General features: G+C 40.5%; 1 protein-coding gene across 4 annotated transcripts in view; it reads left to right on the top strand.

Moving 5' to 3' along the window:
- The window catches only part of FAM110B (family with sequence similarity 110 member B), a 176,933-nt gene that overhangs the window by 73,844 nt on the left and 75,937 nt on the right, over nt 1-27,152 (top strand). Inside the window, exon 1 of one of the 4 annotated variants that reach the window (XM_007526732.3) lies at nt 9,925-10,278. The exons of the other annotated variants lie outside the window; for them this stretch is intronic. The gene's annotated coding sequence lies outside the window, so the exon portion shown is untranslated. Of the gene's footprint in view, nt 1-9,924; nt 10,279-27,152 lie in introns of those variants that run through there. 4 annotated transcript variants of the gene reach the window in all.

Raw genomic sequence — 27,152 nt, 5'->3', positions numbered from 1 at the left:
CTTCACAGCAAAAGAAACCACTACCCAAATCAAGAGACCCCTCACAGAATGGGAGAAGATCTTTACATGCCATACATCAGATAAGAGTTTAATAACCAACATATATAAAGAGCTTACCAGACTCAACAACAAGACAACAAATAACCCCATCCAAAAATGGGGGGAGGAATTGGACAGAATATTCACCACAGAAGAGATCCAAAAGGCCAAGAAACACATGAAAAAATGCTCCAAGTCTCTGATTGTCAGAGAAATGCAAATCAAGACAACAATGAGATATCACTTCACTCCTGTGAGAATGTCACACATCAGAAAAGGTAACAGCAGCAAATGCTGGAGAGGGTGTGGGGTCAAAGGAACCCTCCTGCACTGCTGGTGGGAATGTCAATTGGTCCAACCTCTGTGGAGAACAGTCTGGAGAACTCTCAGAAGGCTAGAAATGGACCTACCCTATGACCCTGCAATTCCCCTCCTGGGGATATATCCTAAGGAACCCAACACATCCATCCAAAAAGATCTGTGTACACATATGTTCTTGGCAGCACAATTTGTAGTTTATTTTCTTAGAGAATATAACTGGAGGTTCTACTCTGCCTATTATTCTTATTTCTTATACTGTTATGAATCAAACTGGAGGCTGCAAATCCTTCAAAACAGGCTGAAATAAATTGAGAGTCATATATATATTTTTTTTTCTTTTTTTTTCCAGAGCACTGATCAGCTCTGGCTTTCGGTGGTATAGGGGATTGAACCTGGGCTGTGAGTCTCTTTGCATAACCATTATGCTATCTGTCCTGTCTGCTTTTTTTTTTTTAATCTATCTTCTACTCCCTTTCCAATCACCTTTAATATAGATTGCTTATTTTTGCAGTGCTGGGTGCAAGACAGTGGAAGCTGGGGATGACATGCCAATGGCACTAGATCACCTAACATCTCATCTCACAGTGCCGTGCACATCCATCTTTACATGTTTTTAAACATTCGTTTTGTTTATCATTTCCTGTGTGTGTGTGTGTGTGTGTGTGTGTGTGTGTGTGTGAGAGAGAGAGAGAGAGAGAGAGAGAGAGAGAGAGAAACTAGAACACAGCTTCACTGCTTTGCCAGAGACTGAACTCAGAGCTTCACATATGCAAATCTTGGGCTATGCCTGGGTAACCATTCCCAACTGCTTAAGGCAGTTAAATTAGTTTTTTGTTGTTGTTGGTTTTGTTTTTGTTATTTTTTTTTTTTGCCTCCAGGGTTATTGCTGGGGGTCTGTGAGTGCACTACGAATTCACTGCTTCTGGAGGCCAGTTTTTCCTTTTGTTGCAATTGTTATTTATCATTGTTGTTGTTGTTATTGCTGTCATTGTTGTTGGACAGGACAGAGAGATAGCCAGAGAGGGAAAGATAGAGAGGGGGAGAGAAAGACCTGCAGACCTGCTTCACTGCTTGTGAAGCGACCCCCCTGCAAGTGGGGAACCGGGGGTTGGAACCGGGATCCTTACACTTTGTACCATGTGCGCTTAACCTGCTGTGCTACTGCCCAGCCCCCAAATTAGTTTTCCTGGAGTCCATTTTCTCCCATTTTGTTGCCCTTGTTGCTGTCGTTATTGTTGCCATTGTTGTCGTTGTTGGATAGGACAGAGAGAAGTCAAGAGAGGAATGGAGACAGAGAGGAGGAGAGAAAGATAGACACCTGCAGACCTGCTTCACTGCTCGTGCAACGACGCCCCTGCAGATTGGGAGCCAGGGGCTCGAACCAGGATACTTATGCCAGTCCTTGCACTTTGTGCCGTGTGTGCTTAAACTGCTGCGCTACCGCCCAACTCCCAAATTAGCTCTTAAAACTCCTGAGAAAGCTTAGGGCAGCTTCTTGGTTCAGAAGCATAGTTGGGGTTGGAATACCCCCCATTCTACAACTTTCCATATGGGCAACACTGGAAAAGGCCACTTCCCTCCCACAGTAAGTTCTTCCACTGTCCAGTGGTGCATCCAATGGTGACAATGGCATCCGCTTCATAGAACTGCTCCTAGGATTCAGTGATTACTGTGTTTTAGCATTAAGATCAGGCTTTTAGAAAGCATTCAGTTCAAGCTGATTGCAGCGGAATCACCAAAGGTGATCCTCATTATGCTGGCGCTACTCCTGCTCCCTTGCGTCTTCCCAGGTGTCTCTAGACTGTATTGTTTTGAATTGCCACCTGTAGGGTTGCTGGACACGGGTTGCCCATGGGGACAAGCATTTTCTCACTTTTTACGCTTTCAAATGGTCTTGAACTCTATTACTGTTTGTTAAATTCTCTGTGGACGGCACACTCCATGTTACCTACAAGGGGTCAGCTCCCACTTCCCTTTCAAAACTATGAAGTAGCTATCAATACGACTATTTTCCTTTGAAAAGAAAGTAAATCTTTAAGGAAAACTAAGTAGTTTAAAGTTATCCGCTTTGTTGATCTGCTTCTTAATACTCTTACAATGTTTCTGTTACAATGTCTTTTTGAAGCAACTTTCTGGGTTGTTTCTGTTTTTGTTTGCCTCCAGGATTGTTGCTGGGGTCTAGGTGCTGGCACCAGGAATCCGCTGCTCCTGTGGCCTTTTCTTTTCTCTTATCTTTTCTTTCCTTTTCACTCCCTTTTCCTTCTCCTTCATCTTCTCCTTTTCCACTTTATTGAATAGAACAGAGAGAAATTTAGAGGGGAGGGGAAGATAGGGAGAAAGACAGACACTTTCAGACCTACTTTGCCACTTGTGAAGCATCTTCCCTGCAGGTGGGAATCCAGGGGGCTCGAACCCAGATCCTTGCTTGTGTCCTTGTGCTTAGAGCTATATGTGCTTAACTGGGTGGACCATCACCTGACTGTCATAACTTTTTCTGTGGAAGTAGGATACTTATGAATAGGAAGGCAAAAGAACTACCATCAAGGTTTCTCCCAGTGCTTTACATTTGTACAAAATGAGAAACATCACTAACGCATAACTCTGGCATGGAGTTTTGCAGGTGGAATGTGTTATGTGCTCGGATGAGTCGGGTTTATTCAGATATGCAAACACTGGTGTAATGTATTCCATTTCACTGCAGTTTGGGTCCGAAAATAATGCTGAAAAGAAACAAGTATGGGGGGGGGGTGAGTGATCACATACTAACATAGTCTATAACTAGTTAATCAGACAGGTTGACATTCTGGTTTCAAAACCCTGTCTAGCGGGTCAGATATTAAAGCCTTCATACTGCTTTTTCTTGCCTACCAACTGAATTCCTTCCTTTCTGCAGAATACACCCAACTCAAAGTAAACACAGAACACAACATCTATTTGAGAGATAGAAATTATTTATTTTTTTTATCTTTTTTTACCAGAGCACTGCTCAGCTCTGGCTTGTGGTAGTGCAGGGGAATGAACCTGGGACTCTGAAGCCTTCAGGAACGAGAGACTCTTTGCAAAACCATTATGCTATCTACCTCTGCCCGATAGAAATTGTTTTCGCAAAAATAAGAATTTTTTTTGTAAATCCCATTGCCAAAATTGAAGAATTTTTTTTCTCTTTCATTAAAATCTTTAATGCTTTTTGTAATGGAAAGTACACAAAATGTAAGTTTACAGCTCAGTGACATATGCTGAATACTCAAGTGAGCCAGTATGAAGGTCAAGGTAAAAATCTTACTAAGCCCCAAAACTCCTGTGTGCCCCTTCTTATTCATTCTCTTCCCCTCCAAATCAATCATATTTAGACTTTTTCTAATGTTACAGATTAGTTGTGTTCTGTTCTGTGCTTTTTTACATGTAAATGGAACCCTATGGTTTCATTCACTAGTTCAAGTTGTATAAACTCACACTGCAAATGAAGGCATTGAAAGAAAAGTAGCAATTACAAATCCAAATAGATCTCTCTCTGTCCATTCTTCCTCCGCCTCACCCAGACTGGGTTATGAGGTGGGAAGTGTCCCTGCTTTCTCTGAAGGGCCTGTGTGTACATCTGGGATGTCTCTAAGAATTAGGACAATGATTCTTATCAACTGCAACACCCATCAGCTGCAGATAGAGGATCAAGGCCTGCAAGGCTTCTTTGTGCCTACTTCATCCAGAAATTCCAGAGTTCAGTTCACTGGGTCAAAGTGAGCTTTGTCCCATTATAGTCAAAATAAAAATAACTATGGAGTGTAACCTATTCCTTTTCTCAGGATAATGGAAATCCCATTACTATCTAAAAAAACAAAATGAAACAAAAGAAAAGAAAAAAACACCTGGTACTTACCTTTTTTTTCCTAACAGAGCACTGCTCAGCTCTGGCTTTTGGTGGGGCAGGGAATTGAACCTGGGTCTTTGAAGCCTTAGATGTGAGTCTCCTTGCATAATCATTATGCTATCTACCTTCCACCCCATCCCTGTTTTTTCAAGGATTGCCTTTTTTTTTTTTTAACCTTTATTTATATATTGGCTAGACACTTGGAAATTAGAGGGGGGCGGTGATAGAGAGGAAGAGAGACAGAGAGACACCTGCAGCACTGCTTCACCAACTTGCAAAGCTTTCCTCCTGCAGGTGGGGACCAGGGGCTCAATCCTGGGTTCTTGTGCACTGTAACATGTGCGCTCAAACAGGTGAGCCACCGCTCAGCCCCCAAGGTTTTATTTTTTTTCTTAAGCAACAATAAAAACAAATGTGGAGATAAATGCTTGTCCTTTGGAGGAACTGATTAAAACTGTAGAAGTTTCCTTAGTCTGAAATGGTACAGGTTATCATCGAGCTATCAGTGGGTGATTTCTGTCACTTTTCAATGAAAGTTAGGAACTTGATGCCGTTTATTCCTATCGTGGGAAATAATTCTGTGATATTCATTTCAAAGCTGTCTATATAATTTAATATGCAAAATACTGGAATACACTGGACTTAAACTTTATGATGGAAAGCACTCCTCATGTGTTGTTCCATGTCAGAAGGAAGAAAATTCTCTTCTTCATTAGAAGACCTTTCTGGAGTGGAACTAAAATAGCTTCTCTCCAAATGGGAGCATTGACTTGGCAAAGATCATGAACAGCCATTCAAAAAGAATGTAACTGAATACTGGTAATTTAAATCAGTTTGTACTCACACTTTGAAATAAGTCAAAGAAAAGCCCAAGAAAGTTTCTTTACCATGAGCTAATGTCCTTCAAATCACTTTCAACATGAAAGCTAACAAGATAAAAGTCATATGCAATGAATCTTATCTTTCCATGTGTTTATTCTCCCCAATACAATGATAATTGTGTTGCAGAAAGGTGCCCTACGTAGAGAGAACTCACATCTGCAAAAATGACTTTCAGATATCACCGGAGATTTACCAGTAGTTTCACAAACATTTGGAGAAAAGAATGCTCTCTTTATTGTGTCCATAAAGCATAAATTGTGAACCCAAAAAAGGGCCTCACATAAACACAATTTTCTTCTTTATTCAGAAACTGTTCAACTGTTCATATTTTCCAAAGCATTCTTTCTATTTAAGAAACTTCTCCCTCCTTTATGAATAAAACAGTCTTTTTATTTGTCCCCTCACTGAGTGACAGGGAAAGAGATTTTCAGTATTTCCAAGAAAATAATGCTTGTTAAATGAAAAAGGCTTCATGATTACTTCACTGCCTTAGACAGCTTCCAATATTGGATAAAATGTATCTTTGCTCTAATGTAAAATATAGAAGAGAATTTCTACATATGAAAACAGGAACGGGAAATCTAGATTCAGAAAAGTAGTCATCATTCATGAAAATCTTAACATTCACAAAATAAATGGGAAGGAAAAATATTTTCAGTAGAAAAAAAAAAGTTGGCTTTATAGGTAATTACACAGTTAACTGAATAGATGGTGTGGAGTTCAATTTGCTTCAAGGCAAATTTCTGTTAAATCCTATTTGCACATTAGTTTCTATGGTGAAACTTAAAAAATTAGCCCCTTGAAATAAGAAAATTACTTGGAAAGTATGCACATATAAATGGAAATCTTCGTGACAGCACCACTGAACCATTATCTGTTCATGTCGAGTCACAAAATCTTTTAAACTGCTTAAGTAGAAATACAGTCAGTGGAAGCAGACACATTGAAAGGTGTTTGTTTTCATTTACCGTATTTTGAACACGATTTCTACTCTAGTATTAAGAATCCATAAAACTTCAGAAACTTGCCAAGGTTCCAATCAATCTTGAATCACTGTACTGTTGCTAACTCTTGTATCTCAAGAAATTACTTTCCATTTTAAACCTCCTGGCTTCTCTCCAGACATTTGAACCTGGCCATATCTTCCAAGTGTCTAAGAATGCTTTTAGATAAAAGGGGTAAATTATCCAAATAACTAAAGAAAGGAGTATCTGAGCCATACTTAGCCCTGAGCACTTGCACCACTGCCAACAAAGACTTGCCCTAATGTCTGATAATATACAGCAAATTGACTGACAGTTCAGGCTGAACTTTTAGTTCCCACCCTAGTGGTTTGACTTATGTCTGGGAATGATTAGCGTGTCAAAACGCTGTCTGCTGAGGCTGTCACTTACTAGCTGGTTAGCCAAGCTAAACTGTACTGTGTCCACTGGCTTTAGGCCAAGTTCCATGTGCAGGATGTGAGGTGGCAAGGATCTCCATGTCTGAAACATCAGACTGGATACTCATTAACAACTTGCCACTACTAGGACAGGCGATGGCACACCGGGTAGAGCACATTGTTAACACAGGGACCCAGGTTCGAGCCCCCTGGTCCCCATCTTCAAGAGGAAGGCTTCACAAGCAGTGAAGCAGTGCTGCGGGTAGGTCTCTCTTCTTCTATCTCCCACTCCCTTCTAAATTTCTCTCTGTCTCGATCAAAATGAATAAAATACTTATCAAAAATATTTGGTACTCATTTCTTTCATTCCTTGATGTGAAGATAAATACAATGTTTTAATGATTTTTATTGGAGGTATCCATGCTTTACAGTACAGTGTTGACACACTGGTATAATTTCTCGTCTCCCCACGAAAGGTATCTGCAGAATGCTCTCACCCCCAACCTAGGTAGGTCCTTTTCCATCAACATGCAACAGGACTGACAAACTTTCTAAACCTCCTTCTTCCCCTGAGTCTTTTGCTCAGGTGCAACACACCCCAGAAATACAGGCTTACGGCACTTTTTTTTTCTAATTTTTTTTTTTTTTTTTTTACCAGAGCACTGCTCAGCTCTGGCTTATGATAGTGCAGGGGATCAAACCTGAGACTTTGGAGCTTCAGGAATGAGAGTCTCTTTGCATAACCATTCTGCTATCTACCCCTACCTTCAGGCACAATTTTTTATCAGTGTTTCACAGAGAAAAATTGAGAACAATTCAGACAAGTCAACCCTGCAAACATTAAAAAAAAAAAAGATTTTCACTTGGCTGCATTTGTCTGCAGATTTTTTCTATATATAGTCACAAGTACACACACACACACACACACACACACACACACACACACACACCCCACACAGTCTTTAGCAAGTTGAAATTATAGTATACATTGATTTATAACTCAGTCAATTCAGCTGTATTTCTAGTTAATCAGTATGCTTCTAAAATAGCATGTGAATAGCCACATACTATTCCACTGATTGTATTTATACATCAATAATGTTATCTAATTGGTACTGTATATGTATATATATATATATATATATATATATACACATATACATATGCATATATATTTTTTTGCTTAGTAAACAACACTGTAATAAGTACCTCCTTACTTTTCTGTCTGACATTTCCTCAGTTCATCTTTCCCCCACTCCTTCCTTCTCCTTGTAAATGGTTCTGTTTCCTTGGCATTATTTTCCTGAAGTGAATGGCCTGGAGTAAAGGTGTACACATTTGTGAAACTTTCAGTTTGTTTTTTCTCAACTGCTCCAAGAAAATGGTCATGCTTATCTTAGTTCTAGAATTTCTAGATGTTAATAGCAAACTCTCTAACAGTATAAAGTGCCTCCCCCATCATACTCAGGACATGATGATGTATATATTGATACTGTAGAGTCAGAAAAGGTCAGTTTTTCAATTAACATTAATCCCATTTGACCCAGATGTTTTGATTTTGTCAGGAGGGCATTAGACTTATCAACTTGTTACAAACTGTCCCAAATTTGTACTCCATAGTAAACATGTCAAATATATAACATTTTATCAATATTGAAAATCATTAAGGAAAAAACGATAATTAGAATGTAGTTTATTTTTTTTTGTTTTATACATTTATTAGTATTTTATTTACTTATTGGATAAAGACAGAAATCTAGAGGTAAGGAGAGAAGGAGAGAGAAAAAGAGACAATAGAAACATTTGCAAAGCTTTCTGCCTGTATGTGGATATTGGAGACTTGAACCAGCATCCTTGTGCATTAACACGTGCGCTCAACTTGGTGTACCACCTCCTGACCCCTAAAACTCCTTTTCAGATGAGTTTATGCAGGATAAGAAAAAGTAGTTGAAATTATATATATATATATATATATGTATGTATATATATGTATATATATATTTTTTTAATTTATTCTGATAAATGCCTGCATTGGTTCTATATGACTCATCAACTGTGCTGTCAGCTTGCTAGCCTTAATTGCTTCTAAGTAATGTTTCTGATAAAACCTTTACAGTAGAGATTTATTTAGGTACCTAAATTATTTTTTGCATAGTGTGATCCTGGAAGAAAAGATAGAAAATGTATAGTGAAAAGATTATTACTGGGCTGAGGAGCTAGCATAGTAATTATGCAAAAGACTTTTATGCCTGAGGCTCTGAGGTTCCAAGTTCAGTTCCCCCTACCACCATAAGCCAGAGCTGAGCACTGCTATGGGAAGAAGGAGGAGAAGAAGGAGAAGGAGAAGGAGAAGGAGAAGGAGAAGGAGAAGGAGAAGGAGAAGGAGAAGGAGAAGGAAGAAGGAAGAAGAGGAAGAGGAAGAAAAAGAAAAGAAAATCGGGCCAGGTGGTAGGGCACCTACTTAAATGAAAGGACCCAGGTTCAATCCCCGTATCTCCACCTGCAGGTGGAAAGCTTCATGAGCAGTGAAGCAGGGCTGTAGGAGTCTCTGTCTCCCTCTCTATCCCTCTTCCCTCTCAACTACTCTCTGTCTTGTTGAGTAAGTAAATAAAGATTTTAAAAAATATATTACTACTACCAGTAGCTTTATGTAGCCATCACAAGAGTCCAAGCCCCAAAGCTAGTAAGTCTTTATAGCTTATTGAAAGCAGTAATGCAGAATGACTGTCATCATTGCATTGGAAACAGAGAAATCTAGTCACTTATCCAGCATCACGCAAGTAGGAAGTAATTGATCCAGAATGATCCAGAACTTGATTAAGTCCAAGCTTGGTGTTAGGACACATACTTCTCACCTGTGTATCTCAGGATTTGGTTGACTTCCTGGAAAAAAGCAAACTATTTTCCCATTACATCTTGAGTAAATGTCTTTACTTTTGCTTCTTTGGTGTCTTCTGAGATGTGTCTTCCCATCCTTTGCAGCTCTGAATCATTACTCATCTCTCTAGTCAAGACTGGTTTTTTTTTTTTTTTTGGACACCTTGATTACCACTTTCCACTTTAAATGGAAATATGCCATGCTATCTCCAATGCTACTGAGAAACTAATTAGCAGTTTAAGAGAAATAGGTGCGAAATTGCTAATCAGGGTAAAGAAAGTAGATTCTGATCTTACAGCACTAACTCTAATATCTTTGTGGTATTGATTTTGGCATTATTCCTCTGAATATGTGCTGAAAATCTGCTTAGTGTAAGTAAGCTTGAAGTTCTGGCCATTGATGTTTACCGCTCTTTGTTTTTTCAAGACTGGAGAGAAAACTAGAATGGACTTTAAACATCACTTACAGTTTATAAGGTGATACATCCGTCGTCAAAAGTGACAGGAAATCAAGAGGATTTTTGTCTGTGGTGTTCAATTTATTAAAATTTAATTTGCTAGTGTGCTTTGCTTCAACAGCTCTGTGCTAGCACACTAGCTATAATTAGATTAGCAGCCTGCTAAATGCTGGTGACAGCCTGAGCCTCAGAGAGCATGTGCTGGATTCTGCATGAGCCTCTCCTCATTGGATGCTCACACTGCTGCTCCCTGGTTTGATAGGTTTCCACAGTACTCTTTATGCTGCACTGGAGACATAGATACAGAGATACTCTACTGTGTGCTCGTAACGGTGCTTAGTTGGGAATGCTAAGAAGGAAGAAGGCACAGAAGAGAAGGCATTTGTCTTTGTTGTAGAACACTGCCGTTCCCCGCTGCAAAAGGAGAGAGACTAAGGAAGAAGTTTCAGTTCATGGTAATTACTTTGAGTCTTTTATCTCATAGGGGAAAAAAAAACAAACAAAAAAACCACACACACAGTCATGCATGAGATGAAGCATGCTCATCTTGTCATCTGTTTTTTGACCCAACACTCCATGCAAATATATATGTGTGTGTGTGTGTGTGTGTGTGTGTGTGTGTGTGTGTGTATTCTGCAGATAGTAGACTTGGCTGGTAAATAGCAGCCCTTCTTTATGAAGGGAATATTGTTTTTACCTGGATTCCAGCGTGCATGTGCTGGGGAGTGATTCTTATTGGCTCCTTTCTATTTGGGAAAGCCCGGTGTTCTGTCAATTTAGGTGTCTGTGGCAGTGCATTCTCGTGCCTGCTTGACTTTGTTTGCCTGGAGTCAGACTGGACGGAATAATGAGCAATTAAGGAGAGTTCAGTGACACAGACTTTAATTAGGACAGGGTAGCGATTCTTCTGATGCAGTGTCTTAGCAGAAGTAACGTGCTATTGTTTCTTCAAAGATACGTGCAGCCTTCATTTTGGATGGCTTTCTTTGTCTCACCTTTTGTAGTTTTCATTAAGGCTTGTTCATATAAAGAACGCTGGGATAGCTCATCTTGACAAAAACATTTATAAATCTGTATTCAAGTCTGCTGAAGAGAGAATTTTCGACTCAGGGCTTTGTTTATCGGAGACATAGCTTTTGGAATTGGAGTGAAATTGCAGGAAGATGGGGGTTGTTCCCACATTGACTAATGTTTGATAACATTTAAATCTTTCTTTTAATGATAGCCTGCATTATCATCCTAACCACATAATAAATTATCTTAAATTCTGGAAATTGGTATAATTCTGAAGGAAAAAGCTGCAGTTAAATGGCCAAGATTGAGCTTGGTTAAAAACACACAGGCAGGCAGGCAGTCAGTCAGTCAGTCTCTCTCTCTCTCTCTCTCTCTCTCTCTTACACACACACACACACACACACACACACACACACACAATGTGTGTTTTTGCTCCTCAGTGTACCTTCTTCATGAAAGACATCCCTTACTACCATCTTGTCCTCAGACTTAAAAATTGATGGTCTCACTATACCAGACTGTAGAGACCACAGAAACTTGTGCATTGAGTCACCAGTCACACGGCTGGCTGGCTGCCACCATGCGTCTGGTATCAGTGGAGAGCCCTGCTGATAGCAGACCTGGGTTAGGAATTATTTCCCAACTCCTAAAAAACCAAACATTGCCAGTGAGGTATTTTGCTAAAATAACTGTGTTCGTTGTAAACCAAAGAGAACTACTAGTAAAAGGGGTTTCAGTATATTCTTTCTTAGAGGAAAACTTCAAAATCTGAGCTGAGCTCCCTCCACCCCCACTTTACCAGCTTCTACCCCAAACCCCACTGTAAAGTGTACTAAGTAATCATCACTGATGCCCACCCTAAAGTGAACTAATAATCACTGATATAATCACTCAGTGGTGTGAAGAGGAAGGAAGGGGGGGGTGCTATTTTGAAAAGTTTGTCATTGATTATAATACGACACCGTCTTTAAGGAGAAAGTCTGATACATATTCAGTGTGACACAGTGTCTTTGACGTCCAACAGCCTGCAGTGTTTTCCGTTTTGAGGTTTAAAGTGTGTTTGATGCGAACATGAGAAGGATCCTTTGCCAGGAGCCCTTGCCTCCTCTGTGGAGCTCCTTCATACTCACCTCACTCAGATCTCAGGAGCTTGCTTAGGGATAGCGGAGAGCAGAGTTCAGTGACAGAGGCTTTGCTCCTCTCCCTATGTTTGAGTCCCCTCCTCCTGCTTCACCCTTTCAGGCCTCACCCCAGACTTCCCTGTTGTGAACTTGGAGACTAAGCTTTCTCCAGACTAGCAGGTTTTTGCGTTCTTATTTGGTGATGGAATAAATTGGAGCCATTGCACAACTGCCTCTCCCTCTCCTCCTCTTAATCTCCTTAAATACTTACTAAATTGTCTCAGTTTTAGAGAATTCCTAAGAAATAGCACGTCTTAAGAGTAAATTCTTGACACAATGTAAACATCTGTAGACCTCTCTTTATGAACTCGGCGAAGCTCACAATTAAGCTCTGTCTGATGGAGAGCTGGGGGAATTATAAGGATGTTGGTTTCTTTTTTTAAAAAAAATAATTATCTATTATCTAGAAACAGAAATTGAGAAAGGAAGGGGAGATAGAGAGGGAGGGAGACAGAAAGACACCTGTAGCCCTGTTGCACCACTCCTGAAGCTTTCCCCCTGCAGGTGGGGAAAAGAATTTTATTTAAGGGAGTCAGGCAGTGGCTCAGCGGGTTAAGTGCACGTGGCACAAAGCGCAAGGACCGGAGTAAGGATCCCGGTTCGAGCCCCCAGGTCCCCACCTACAGGGATGTCGCTTCACAGGCTGTGAAGCAGGTCTGCAGGTGTCTATCTTTCCTGTTTTGTCCTGTCTTCCCCTCCTCTCTCCATTTCTCTCTGTCCTATCTAACAATGACAACATCAATAAGAAAAAAAAAAAGAATTTTATTTAAAAAAAGAAAAGCTAAAAAATGCTTTATATGCTTTTTAAAAAGGTAATCTTATTGCAGTTACTTTGCATTGTAACATTATATAAGTTTCAGTTGTACATCATTACAAATTCTTTTTTTTTAATTATCTTTATTTATTTATTGGATAGAAACAGCCAGAAATCAAGAGGGAAGGGAGAGATACAGGGGGAGAGAGACAGAGACACCTGTAACCCAGCTGTAGCACTCACAGAGCTTTCTTCCTGCAGGTGGGGACTGGGGGCTCGAACTTGGGTCCTTGCACATTGTGACAACCAGGTGCACCACTGCCTGGCCCCACTTCAGATGCTTTCGTAAAATAATAAAATCTGTAGTTTCATCTTTAGATGAATCCCATCTTATTTTTAACTATGCTAATAATAATCTTTATCTTTTTTTAGGATAAAAATGTAAAAAGAAATTTCTTGGACACTTGAAAATTTTTTCCTCTCTATTATTTTACAGCTGTTAAATAATGATATAATGAGTTTATGAATAATAAAAAAATGGGCTTATTTGCATGAACTAGAGCACAAACCATGTAAATTTAAACTCAAGGTATTACCACAGCTCAAGGGATGACACAGTGGATAAAGCATTGAGCTCTCAAGGAGGAGGTCCCAAGTTCAATCCCCAGCATCTCATGTGCCAAAGTGATGCTCTGATTCATTCTCTCTTCCTCCTCCCTAAATAAATAAATAAATAAATCTTTCTTTAGTTATTGAATTTAAATAATCCAGATAATTGTTGAATTTAAGTAAATAATTGTTGTAAAGATACCTTTTTTTTTTTTCCACCTATGGACTCATAATCACAATAGGAAAACTCATAATCATTTTAAGTATGAAAAGTTATATCATATTGAATATGAACAAGTGGGCTGAATAAGACCTCAACATAATTGTCAAAATAAGGAACTGTGGGCAGTCCATGCTAAGTATCCCATGAGAAACTAAGGGATACTTACAGGTGATTTTTGTAGCTAATCACTGGGGTAAATGTAATATCAAGAGAATTGAAGGATATCTGTCATCGGCAATTGATAGATAGTTGAGGATTGACCCTCTGAATTTTGTTGAGATCATAGAAATATTCAGCTTCTGGGTCCGGGTGGTGGTGCACTGGTTAAGCACACATAGTACTAAGAACAAGGATCCAAGCACGATTCAAGCCCCCAGCTTCCCACCTGTGGGGAGGGTAGGGAGGGGTATGTTTCACTAGTAGTGAAGCAGATCTGAGGTGTCTATTCTTGCTTTCTCCCTATCTTCCCCTCCCCTCTCAATTTCTCTCTAGCCTACCCCCCTCAAAAAAAAAAAAAAGGCAACCAGGAGTAATGGATTCGTAGTGCTGGGACTGAGAGCTCCAGCCTCAACTCTGGAGGCAGCTAAAGAGATTAGATAGATAGATAGATAGATAGATAGATAGATAGATAGATAGACAGACAGACAGACAGGGATTTAACTTCTCATTTAAGGGTATTTTTCCCATTATTTTATTTTACAATTATGAGCACCTCTCATGTGCTAGGTCCTGTGTTGTTATCTGTAATAACTATAAACTAACATTTCTTCTTCCAGCTAATCTACAGCATACAGACTAGTTTATGACATGGTAATATCTTCTCTTGGGCAGGAGGTAGATAGATAGCATAATGGTTATGCAAAGAGACTCTCTTGCCAGAGGCTCCAGGAAGTCCCAGGTTTAATGGACCACACCACCATCAGCCAGAGCTGAGCAGGACTCTGGTTAAGAAAAGAAAAAAAGAAGTATTTTTTTTCTTTAGTCAACTTATACCACTTGGCATTTTAAAAAAAATGAATGCATCTGTGACTTCAAGACGAAGTACATCTTAAAGGCATTACAAAATATTTTCATTACTAGGACATTCTTAAGTAATTTAGTGGGTAGCTTTGCAATTGTTTGCATTGCCAGGAAATCTCATTTACCACCACTGGATGCTTGGGTGTTGATACTCTTGTTTTTTGTCTGCAGTAAACAAATGCAAATTGGTAAAATTTAGACCTGGATTATAGCACCCATATTTAATCTTACTTTCTTCTCTATTCGTTTATTTGAATGTTATTTGAATGTAGGCACATATTAAGTCTTCACAGGGCCCTGTGAAGTGTTCTCTTTCCAGCTGACTGCCACTGCCAGCAGCTCCTTCTGATCTGAACAGGAGGAGTCCTGTTTCTAATTATTCTTCCTCAGTCACCTTTTCTGCTCACCTTTCCAGAAAATATCCTCCAAGAGCCTGCCCCCCATCAGCTTCTCTGTCATTTCCTTCCCATTGGTTGGTTGGTTGGTTGATTTGATTCCTGGCCATGTCTGCCCCTCACTCTGTTACTGCAGCCACACCAAGCAGGAGTGCCCTCCTGTCCAGGGGACCCAGTTCTTCTTCAAAAGACCCTTGACCCATTCTCTCCAAGGGTCTCTTCGGATTTTGCTCAAATGTCACCAGTCATCATCTCAGAGGAGCAATCCGGGAAAGTACTTATTAAATTTGCTTGTTTCTGTTCTCCCCTTTTCGAATAAGGTTGCAGACTTTTAACGTCCAGAGTGTTAAGAAGCATTGTAAGAAATGGTCAGTCACTTCACTGTTTTCAGCCGATCTTGGATAGACCTTGAAAAAATCATGTTGAGTGAAATAAGTCAGAAACAGAAGGATGAATATGGGATGATCTCACTCTCAGGCAGAAGTTGAAAAACAAGATCAGAAAAGAAAACACAAGTAGAACCTGAAATAGAATTGGCGTATTGCACCAAAGTAAAAGACTCTGGGGTGGGTGGGTGGGGAGAATACAGGTCCATGAAGGATGATAAATGACATAGTGGGGGTTGTATTGCTAAATGGGAAACTGGGGAATGTTATGCATGTACAAACTATTGTATTTACTGTTGAATGTAAAACATTAATTCCCTAATAGAGAAATAAATTTAAAAAAAAAAGAAAATGTCAGTCAGTACTGGAACAACTGACTGAGTGAATGAATGGCTGAATGGGAGCAGAAGGGTGTCGGAGTACAGTTCTGAAAGGGCTCCGATCACAGTAAGGACCTAAGCGGCAGCCAGCTGAGTAGATGCATGCAGTGTGTACTTTTTCCTGTTGTGTAGTGGGGTGACGGAGCAAATGGGCTTTGAGGCTCTTTGTGGCTTTTATCAGCCAGTAGATTCACAAGGTAGCTTCAGATTTGAGATGTCCAGCGCTGCTAGTCCAACAAACTTAAATTTCTGTGACTTCTCACAACTTGGCGTTTCTATTCTTCTTTCTGTGTAATTGTTCTCTGTGGCTAAATGTCTTCTTAAAAATAGCTAATGTGGACAGAGGACCTAGTGGGGGTTGTATTGTTATATGGAAAACTGGGAAATGTTATGCATGTACAAACTATTGTAGTTACTGTCGAATGTAAAACATTAATTCCCCAATAAAGAAATTTAATAATTAAAAAAAACAAATAAAAAATAGCTAATGTAAGTAGACACTGAGCTTCTAAATGCAGTATATAAAAAAGGTTTGTATTTTTGTTTACTGACACATTTATCTATTTAAAAAAAAGATCATTTTTTAAAAGAATCGTTTTTTGTCTCTATTAATAGCTTGCCCATTTTTTGTCAGTTCAAAAGGCCATAGAAACCTTGTTTCTTCTCTGTTTTTAGATATTTCATGCTGCAGAAAGAACATTCAGAAAGGAAGGGTTCAAGGCGATTTTTGCCTGCCATCCGTAAAATACTCCTCCCTCTTCCAAGTAAGTATATTGCTTTGGCTTTGCACACAGTGCTGCAGTCGAATCTGCAGCTCTCGCGACAGGAAAGACCTGGAGGGTTGCCGCTGGGGAAATGACTCAACTTAATAGACCATTGAATGTGGAGGCCTGATGTTCCCAGTTTGATAACCAGCGTCACATGTCTCAGAGTGGTGTCATGAGATTGGCTCACTCACTATCTCTGTCTCTTTCTCTCTCTTTCTTTCATAATAGATAAAATAAATCTTAAAAATAAAAAAAAAGGGAGAATTAAGTAGCATGTAGATATAACTCCCCTCTCCCCTTTTTGTGTGCTTATCAAGCCTGTAAATAGACTTTGAGTTTTACCTTCCCATAGGCTAACTCAGAACAACAGCAAGTCAATACAAGTTGGTGAAAGCTACAAGTCATAGACTGGGAAATGCCTGGTGGAACACATTCCCACCTCTCCCCCCTCTCTCAAAAGAAACCATCTGAAGAAGTTACCTTCACAGATGGAACTGGCGTGAGCCTTGTCAGTGTTACTATTTTGCCAGGCCCTACCTGCATTATTAAGAGGAGACCAGTTTATGGCTGAGGCCAGGGTTATTGCTGGGGCTTGGTGCCTGCACCACGAATCCACTGCTCCTGGAGACTATATTTACCCTTTTGTTGTCCTTGTTGTTTATCATCTTGGTGGTTATTATTGTTGTTGTCATTGATGTTGTTGTTGTTGGATAGGGCAGAGAGAAGTCGAGAGAGGAAGGGAAGGCAGATGGGGAGAGAAAGATAGATACCTGCAGACCTGCTTCACCACTTGTGAAGTGAGCCCCATGCAGGTGGGGAGCCGGGGGCTAGAACCGAGATCCTTAAACCGGTCCTTGCACTTAGCACCATATGTACTAAACCCGCTGTGCTACCACCCAATCCCTTATTGGTTTAATATCTTATTGTTATCCAGGTATTTCCTACTATTTCCGATTATGATTGTGTATAAAATTCATTAAACTTATTCTTAAGTTCTTTCTTATTGTTTGTTTTAGCTAGAGACAGAAACTGAGAGGGGATGGGTAAATAGAAAGACCGAGATCTTGAACCTAGCTCCTCAAGCACTGTAGTGTGTGTGCTCAACTAACTGCACCACCTAGGCCTAGTTCCCTTTTTTAAGTTCTTAAATTGTGGAAAAGAAGCCTTAAGAAAGTGTATGTTACTGTCGTAAACATTTTTCACTATGTGTATTGTTTTCAGAATCCTCTCTTGAGGTTTTCCTTTGTTTAAAGAAACTGCAAGAAAATAAATGCATGAAATAATATGACCTTGCAGTGTTCCTTTGGTTAAGAATTTGAGGTGTTTTTTTTTTTTCTTCCCAACGTGGGTCATGAAACTTCCAGTATAATATTAATGTAACCTACCTTTAAAGGTATCATATGCAAACCAGTTTCTCTGTGTTAATCATGTGATTAGGGTGTAATTTTTAGGCCAAACTTTGCTTTTGGTTATTTGCTTGTTATCTTAATCAGAATTAGTTGATAGTTTCTCCTTGGAAAGCTGATTTCACAGAACTCATGTGGAATGGATTTCTGTTCCTTTACATTGTGAATGCTAGCCACTTGAGAAATTGCTGGAAGCAAAAATCATGTCTTGGCATATTGCTTCTGAGTATTAAATGGTCCTGACCAAAAATAACTGATAGGTTTCTCAATATTTTTTTTTCTATGCTGATGTTTCCTAAAACTGGGTTCTCTATATAGCCAGTAAGGTTTGTTTTTGTTTGATGACTCGTCTACGTTTCCCAATAGCATCTCTGCCTCCTGTCTTTTCCCAGATCAGCTCTTTGCCAAACAGATGACTCAGAGCTTGGGTTCTGCCAGTGTCAGGTGTGGATGCCTTGAAACTGTCTCATCTGACCTTGAGCAAGGACTCCTTAGGAACCAGGAGGACTGGCCAGGGTAATGAGATCCACAGTGCCATGCTGCCTAACGGGCTTGCTACTTTTGAAATTAAAGCAAGAGGAACAAGAGAGGGAGTACTCTCTTGGAAGAAGTAACTGGGATATTACAAACTCACAAAAATGTAGGTTTCTGTAAGGGTAGATAATATATCCACCATCTCTAAATACTTCTATGCTTTGAAAAGGAAGTAAAAGTATATTCCTGAGGGTTTCACACACATTCATTATAAAGTTTGAGAGGCCACTGTTATAAATTCTTAAATTGACAAATTACACGGTTCGTTATTTGACATATTTAAAATGCAGTTTTAAATCATGAAAGGCAAGTTCTGTGAGTCACTGCATGAATAGTTCTTTGTTACTGTTCATTATTAATGGCTGTTACAGTGTAAATAATTTCATTGTCAATATAGATTTTCTTCTCTTTTCATTTATTTTTATTTATTTTGTTATTTATACATTCTTTTTGCCTTCAGGGTTATCTCTGGGGCTCATTGCCAGCACTACAAATCTATTGCTTTTGGTGGCCATATTTTCAATTTTTTTTAATAGTTCAAAGAGAAATTGAGAGGGGAGGGGAAGATTCAGAGAGGGGGAGAAAGACCTGAAGACCTGTTTCACCACTTGTAAAGCTACCCCCCCCCCCCAGGTGGGGAACGGAGAGCTCAAACCCAGGTACTTAGGAGAGTTCTTGTGCTTAGTACTCTGTGTTCTTGACCAGGTGCACCACTACCCGGACCTTTCTTTTTCTGCAAAAATCAGTAAAAAGTGGAATATAGCTAGAGATACCTTCTACTTGCTCTGAAGAGGAAGTATTAGAATCTTCATTATACAGATGAGAGTATGAGAAACTAGACAAAGGACTATGTGACAAAAGACATGCTGGGTATTAATGTCAAACTTAACCCCAGGATCCCAATTAACCGCCTCTGCCAGCCTACCACACCATCTGATTCCTTTACAATAATTGGGCTATAAACGAAATGGGAAATTTGACTGGAAGAAATTGGTCAGTGGGAAAAATGGAATGGGAGAACTACAAGAAAGCATGGATACCTGTTAGAACGATTTCACAGAAATACCTTCAATTAGGAGCCGAGCAGTGGCACACCTGGTTAAACACACATAGTAGGAAGCACAAGGATCCAGGTTTGAACTCCCAGCTCTATACCAACAGGAGGGTTGCTTCACCAGCGGCAAAGTGGGTCAGCTAGTGCCTATCTTCCTTTCTTTCTTTCTTTCTTTCTTTCTTTCTTTCTTTCTTTCTTTCTTTCTCTCCCTCTCCATCTTCCCTTCTCCTCTCAATTTCTCTCTGTCCTATAAAAAAAGAAAGACCTTCAGTCATAATTCAATTTTGACTTGGAAGAGACCAAGTCAAGTAATAGTGAAAGAGATCTTGAGAGTGAAGATATTAGAAGAAGGAGAAGACACACAGAGGATGGTTCCAGGTGTGCTAGGAGAAAATCTGGGCAACGAGTTAGTTCATAGAGATTTGATGTCAACAAAGTTCATAGAGATTTGATGTCAGCCAGGACCAGATGCTTCATGAGTTCTCTGAACCTGTCTTTTCTGTTGCCTACTGTCATGGCTTGTTTGTGTCCCCAGCCCAATTCAACGCCTAATGTCCAATGGCATGGTATTTGAAAGTGGTACTTAAATTATGAGGGTGACGAACTCTTCAGTGGGGTCAGTACCCTTAGGAAATCAACCCTAGAGAACTCCTCTAACCCTTTCACCAAGAAAGGACATGGCGAGGAGTTAGCAAACAATCTGTCAGCAGGAAACAGCCTTGCTGACTCTTTGACCTTGTACTCCAGACCTGTGTGAATGAAACTGTCCTTGCTTATGAGACAACCCAGTCTGGCATTTTGTTAGAGCAATTCAGACAGAGCGAGACACTTAGGGTAAAGTTATGCTAAGTATTTGAGTCTGGTTTTGTTTGTGAATCAAGAATGCAACAGAAAACCTAAACATACTTCTGACCTGCATTTCTCTTGGGAAAGGGAACTCCATGACCACAAGAGCTGGCTTGGGGGGTGGGCAGTGGAACTTGCCTGAGGTCACCCTGAGTTTTGTCCTTGGCATGACTGGGTAATAACTCTGATCTCTTTCTTTCACAAAATAAATATTTTTTCAAAGAGTGATAGGCCCTTTTATTCAGCAGGAATGAACACACCCCTTTTGCTAAACATAGTTTTGGGGGCAGAGTTTGAACATACCTACTCACTGGCGTTTCATTGTCTAAAATTTATATGTTGCTTTTATTTTAGTCTCATCAGCCTAATTCTCAATAGGATAGATTGAAAACAGAACCCAACACCATCCTCAGTAAAAAAAAAAAACAGAACAGTTTTTGCTATGACAATAAATCCAAAACTCACATGTTCTGGTAGTAAATCCCATTCAGAGACTCTTTCCTCTTTTTTTAAAAAATTTTTTAAATTTATTTTCCCTTTTGTTGCCCTTTTTTTTTATTGTTGTTGTTGTTGTTATTGATGTCATCATTGTTAGATAGGACAGAGGGAAATGGAGAGGAAGACAGAGGGGAGAGAAAGGTAGACATCTGCAGACCTGCTTCACCGCCTGTGAAGTGACCCCCCTGCAGGTGGGGAGCCAGGAGCTCGAACTGAGATCCTTACACCAGTCCTTGAGCTTTGTGCCATGTATTATACCTAACCCGCTGCTCTACCGCCTGAATATCCTTTTTTTTTTTTTTTTTAAACCAGAGCACTTCTCAGCTCTGGTTTATAGTGGTGTGGGGGATTGAACCTGGAACTTTGGAAGCCTCAGTCATGAAAATCTCTTTGTATAACCATTATGCTATCTAACCCCCCCCCCACTCTTTATTACGAACACTTCTTTAGAAATCTAGTGGTGGGGGGGCTGGGTGGTGGCGCACCTGGCTGAGCACACATATTACAGTGCGTAAGGACCCAGGTTCAACCCCCCGGTCCCCGCCTGCAGGGGGAAAGCTTTGCAAGTGGTGAAGCAGTGCTGCAGGTGTCTCTCTGTCTTTCCCCTTCTCGATTTCTGGCTGTCTCTATCCAATAAATAAAGATGATAAAATTAAAAAAAAAAAAAGAAATCTAGTGGTGGGGGGTGCACATGGTTGAACACATATCTAACACTGACAGAGGGGAAGGTTCACAAGTGGTGAAGCAGCGCTATGAATATTTCTCTCTCTATCTCCCCCCACCCTCAGTTTCTCTCTGTCCTATCAAGTAAAAACAAAAAAGGAGAAAGAAGGAAAAATGGCTTCTGGGAGTAGTGGGTTTATAGTGCAGACCCTGGGCCTCAGAGATAACCCTGGTGAAAAAAAAGAAGGAAGGAAGAGGGGAGGGGAAGGAGGAGTGAGGAAAGGAGCGGGGTGGGGGGGAGAGGAAACGCAGATGTGTTAACCATCTCTTCATCATCAGATAACTTCATTATGACTCAGCCTTTTGTCATCAGCCTGCCTCTTATCTCTGCTCTCAGAATAGTCCATTCAGTAAGCAGAACACGATTTTTCACACAGTTTCATCCTGTTACTTCCTTGCTCCAAAATTATGTTTTCTCTAAGTTATCTATCTGCCTGTCTGCATATCTATCTAGCAACCCATCACATCCCAATTCTAGGATCTGCTAGTTGATGCCACTTTCCTGCTGAGCTCTTCATATTCATCCAGGGTGTCCATTACTCTTCTGTTCTTCACAAGCCCGGCTCATCAGACTTTCTGCAACTCTTCTCGCTGAGAACCCCCCCATCAATTTCTTTCTCCCAAAGTCTGTATGTTCCTTTGAGAGCCAGTTTAAAAGTTACTTTCTACTTACAACAAGTGTTTTAGAGCAAAGTCTAAGGAATGTTGCCACTACTTTATTCCATGAATTTTTATAACAAATGTTGTCATCATGTGACACAGTGTATAGAGCTTTGGTCCAAAAGGCATGAGTTCCCAGGCTTCAGCCCTGATGTCACATGTGCCAGAGTCATGCTCTGCTTTTCTCTCTCCCTCTCCCGTCTCCTCCTCTGCCTCTCCTTCACCTCTTCCTCTTCTTTCTCTCTCTGTCTCCCCCCTCCTCTTCCTCTCTCCTTTATCTCTCGTGCTAGTAAATAAATCTTTTTTTATAAATATTTTTATTTATGCCCTTTTGTTGCCCGTGTTTTGTTTTTTTTTTTTATTGGTGTAGTTATTGTTGTTGTTGGCTAAGACAAAGAGAAATGGAGAGAGGGAGGGAAGACAAAGAGGGGGAGAGAAAGACAGACACCCGCAGACCTGCTTCACCGCCTGTGAAGCGACTCCCCTGCAGGTGGGGAGCCGGGGGCTGGTCCTTGCACTTTGCACAGTCTTTTTATTTTTTAAAGTCTTCACAATCCAGGGGGCTGGGTGTTGGCCCACTCAGGTGAGCATACACGTTGCTATGAGCAAGCACCCAGCTTGGAGCCCCCGGTCCCCACCTGCAGACTAAGGAAATTCTTCCTTCATCTTTCTCCGTTTCTCTCTATCCTGTCCAATAGAGAGAAAAACAAAATGGCTCTATTATTCTTAGTGTTGGCACCAGGCCCCAGCCTGGTGGCAATAGATAAATAAATAAATAGTCTTCAGAATTTAGTAGTCTTGAAATGTTTTGTTGATTTCTTTAAACATTTTTATGATTCTAAAATTGCATGATAAATTCATTGAATTTTTTTTTTTTTTTAATTCAGAGAACATGGGCTCTGAGTTTTTGGAGAGGACTCGTAAATACTCAGTCATATACCAGGCCACTCATACAGCCATAGATAATAATGTAAAAATGTAGGCTTTGTGGAGATCCAAGAAGAAATTTTAAATCACTTAGCAGCATTGTACAGTTGGATGGACAGGTTCGCTTCCCGAAGACTAATTGAGTTATCTACCAACCCAGGAGGCCCTTCATGCAAATAGAAATTTTATTCAGCAACACAGAATGGAAAGCTATTGTCCACTCCTAAATGTCCATAGTAGAGCAACAGCCTTTAAATCGACATGTAGGAAACACAGTCAAGAGGAAAATAACAGCATCGCCTCTAGAAGGTGTAGCAGACCCACTTATAACAAGAATCGAGGATAAAAACTGAGTAACGGCCTCGCTTCCTCATCAGTGTATGGACTTAGCTTGTCCTTAAACTTGCATTTATTCAGGAATAACATCCTTTTCATTTATTTATTTATTTATTTATTTATTTATTTATTTCCTTTTGTTGCCCTTGTTTTATTTTTGTAGTTATTATTGTTGTCATTGTTGGATAGGACAGAGAGAAATGGAGAGAGGAGGGGAAGACAGAGAGAGGGAGAGAAAGGTAGACACCTGCAGACCTGCTTCACCACTTGTGAAGCGACGCCCCTGCAGGTGGGGAGCCGGGGGCTCGAACTTATGCTGGTCCTTATGCTGATCCTTGTGCTTTGCGCCACATGCGCTTAACCCACTGCGCTACCACCCAACTCCCAGGAATCACATCCTATGGACTCATAGTTCATGTGGCTCTAGGTGCATAGTCACATATTCACTTTAGTTTCTGAGGACATGAATAACATCTGTCATGACCTATCTTAAATCAGAGAACACTTCTTCTTTTAGTAGATTATAAGCAGTTGAAAACAGGGATTGTTTTCAATTTGTTTGCTTGTGGTCTAGCCGAGAATCTAGGGAACCACAGAGGAGTAAGGATGTCTGTGGACTCCAGTAGCACTGAAGATCATCTATGCGTATAAAGGGAAGCTATGTAGGTTTCCTGTTTGATTGTTTATTTGTTTTGCAAGCCCTGTAGCCTTCTCTTCATATATGGCATGACAGCATGAGGTTGAGGGGAATAGTATACAAGTGATACCTTTTTACTCAGAGAGAGAGGGTCAGTCTACCCTTGGAGAAAGAAAAGACAAAGTCAAATAAAAGAAGAAGAAAAAAAAAACACAAGCAATTCCACTAGAGAAAGATAAAAACAGGCTAGGGGTGGGGATTGACCTGCCAAGGTCCATGAAAAGTAGAGAAGCAATTATAAAAGCCAGATCTTCTACCTTCTACTCCCCCATAAAGAATTTTGGTCCATACTCCAGAGGGGTAAATGTTAGAGGACGACTGAAGGGCTCTGAATTCCAATTTCATCCGGACCCAAAGAGAGAAGAGGAAAATAAATTTTAAAAAAAAATTAATAAAGGAAGGACACTTGGGGATAGTAGGTGTGACGTAGAAAGGAAGAGAAGGTAGGATCATAGGGAAAACTGGGGGTGGGGAAGGGAAGAAGCACAGCGGGTTAAGCATACGTGGCACGAAGCACAAGGACCAGGGTAAGGATTCTGGTTCAAACCTTTGCCTCCCCACCTGCAAGGGGGTCACTTCACAAATGGTGAAGCAGGTCTACAAGTGTGTTTTTCTCTCCTCCTCTCTGTTTTCCCCTCCTCTCTCTACTTTTTTGCTGTCCTATACAACAAAAACAACAGCAATAACAATAATAAAAACAAGGGCAACAAAAAGGGGGGGGGAATGGCCTCCAAGAGCAGTGGATTAATAGTGCAGGCACCAAGCCCCAGTGATAACCCTGAAGGCAAAAAACAAACAAACAACAAGAAAAAAACAATGGGAGTCGGGCAGTAGCGCAGCGGGTTAAGCGCATGTGGCACAGAGCACAAGGACTGGTGTAAGGATCCCAGTTCAAGCCCCCGGCTCCCCACCTGCAGGGGAGTTGCTTCACAGGCGGTGAAGCAGGTCTGCAGGTGTCTATCTTTCTCTTCCCCTCTCTGTCTTCCCCTCCTCTCTCCATTTCTCTCTGTCCTATCCAACAATGACAACAGCAATAAAAAACAACAAGGGCAACAAAAGGGAATAAATAAATAAAATTTAAAAAAAGGAAATGAAAGAGGGAAAGAAATAAAGAAGGAAAGAAAGGAAGAAAAAATGGGCAAATAAATATAGTTATAATAGTCAACCCATATCTGTGACCTTGGGAAAACTACTGCAGTTTCCAGTGAAGGGACTGGGGACACAGAACTCTGGTGGTGGGAAAGGTGTGGAATTAGACCCCTGCCATCTCATAATTTTATAAATCAATATTAAAGCACTAATAAAAAATGTCATTGTGTCATTTGTATTTTGTTAGAGTTGAGCATTGTAGCAAACACGAATTTGGATCTGAACTTTTTTCATTTATTTTTGATTAGTGGTTTAATATTTCTTTACAAAATTATAAGATAATAGGGGTATAATTCCACAGAGTTCTGTGTCCCCATCCCTTTCATCGGAACCTGCAGTAGTTCTCACAAGAGCACAGATATGAGTTGATTATATAATTATGTCTATCTATTTTTAGTTTATTGTTACTATTTTTTGTCCATTGTGTCCTGCATTCACTTCCTTTCTAAGTTAGAGGCGGTCCCTAATCTCCCTAGTTCATAGTGAGGATGCAGTCCTGAAGAGTTGCCCAAAAGTGTTTATGATAATGTTCCCAGTTGAGTTGACGAGTGATGGTTGTGTGAGGGATCTATTAGAGGTCTAGGCCTATACTGGGGGGAATCCACAGATTCCCTGCCTAGGACTCCGGATGATGGGGTAGCCTCATAGTGGCCAAAAAGGCCAACATTAAGTAAGCTACTCTCTTGCGTGTATCCAGCTCTTGTTAGACTCAAACTTTGATATGTTAAAGATTAATCAAACCACACTTATCTTTATCAAAATAGTGTTTAAATCTAAACTCAACTGCACTTTTTTTTAAAATTTATTTATTCCCTTTTGTTGCCCTTGTTGTTTCATTGTTGTAGTTATTATTGTTGTTGTCGTTGTTGGATAGGACAGAGAGAAATGGAGAGAGGAGGGGAAGACAGAGAGGGGGAGAGAAAGACAGACACCTGCAGACCTGCTTCACTGCCTGTGAAGCGACTCCCCTGCAGGTGGGGAGCCGGGGTTCGAACCGGGATCCTTACTTCGGTCCTTGTGCTTTGCGCCACCTGCGCTTAACCCGCTGAGCTACAGCCCGACTCCCTGCACTTTTTTTTTTTATCATCAACAATGCCCCAATGCTTCAGGAGGAATTTTTTTTCAGATAGAGATAGAGACAAAGAGACAGAGAAAGAATGGTAGAGACCGTACACCAAACTTCCTTCAATATGGCGGGGACCAGTCTTGAACTTGGGTCATGCAGCAAACTATCCAAGTGAGCTATCTTGCTCATCCTCAACTACATGTAAAATACGGTTTTGTTTTCAAAATTCGGTTTAGATACAGTTTTATGTTTCACTGCGCCCCCTGGCTTCCTGTTGTGTCTATATGTTAGCACATTAATCTCTACCATGAAAATGTTAAAAATGAAAATTTAACAGGGATTAAAAAAAGGGGGAGTGGAGGGCTGGGCAGTAGCTCAATGGGTTAAGCGTACGTGGCACACAGTGCAAGGACCAGTATAAGGATCCTGGTTCGAGCCCCCGGCTCCCCGCCTGCAGTGGAGTCGCTTTACAAGCCGTGAAGCAGGTCTGCAGGTGTCTGTTTTTCTCTCCTTCTCTTTGTCTTCCCCTCCTCTCTCGATTTCTTTCTTTCCTGTCTAACAATGATGACAGCAATAACAATAATAATATCAACAACAACAGCAGTAAACAACAAGGGATTCATAGTGCAGGCACCTAGCCCCAGCAATAACCCTGGAGGCAAAAAAAAAAAAAGGAGGGGGAGTTGAGAGGGAGGTGCCACACC

This window comes from Erinaceus europaeus, chromosome 1 (assembly GCF_950295315.1).
Source record: "Erinaceus europaeus chromosome 1, mEriEur2.1, whole genome shotgun sequence".
NCBI lineage: Eukaryota > Metazoa > Chordata > Mammalia > Eulipotyphla > Erinaceidae > Erinaceus > Erinaceus europaeus.
Note: the sequence above shows the minus strand (reverse complement) of the source record. Positions and strands in the feature narration are given on the sequence as shown.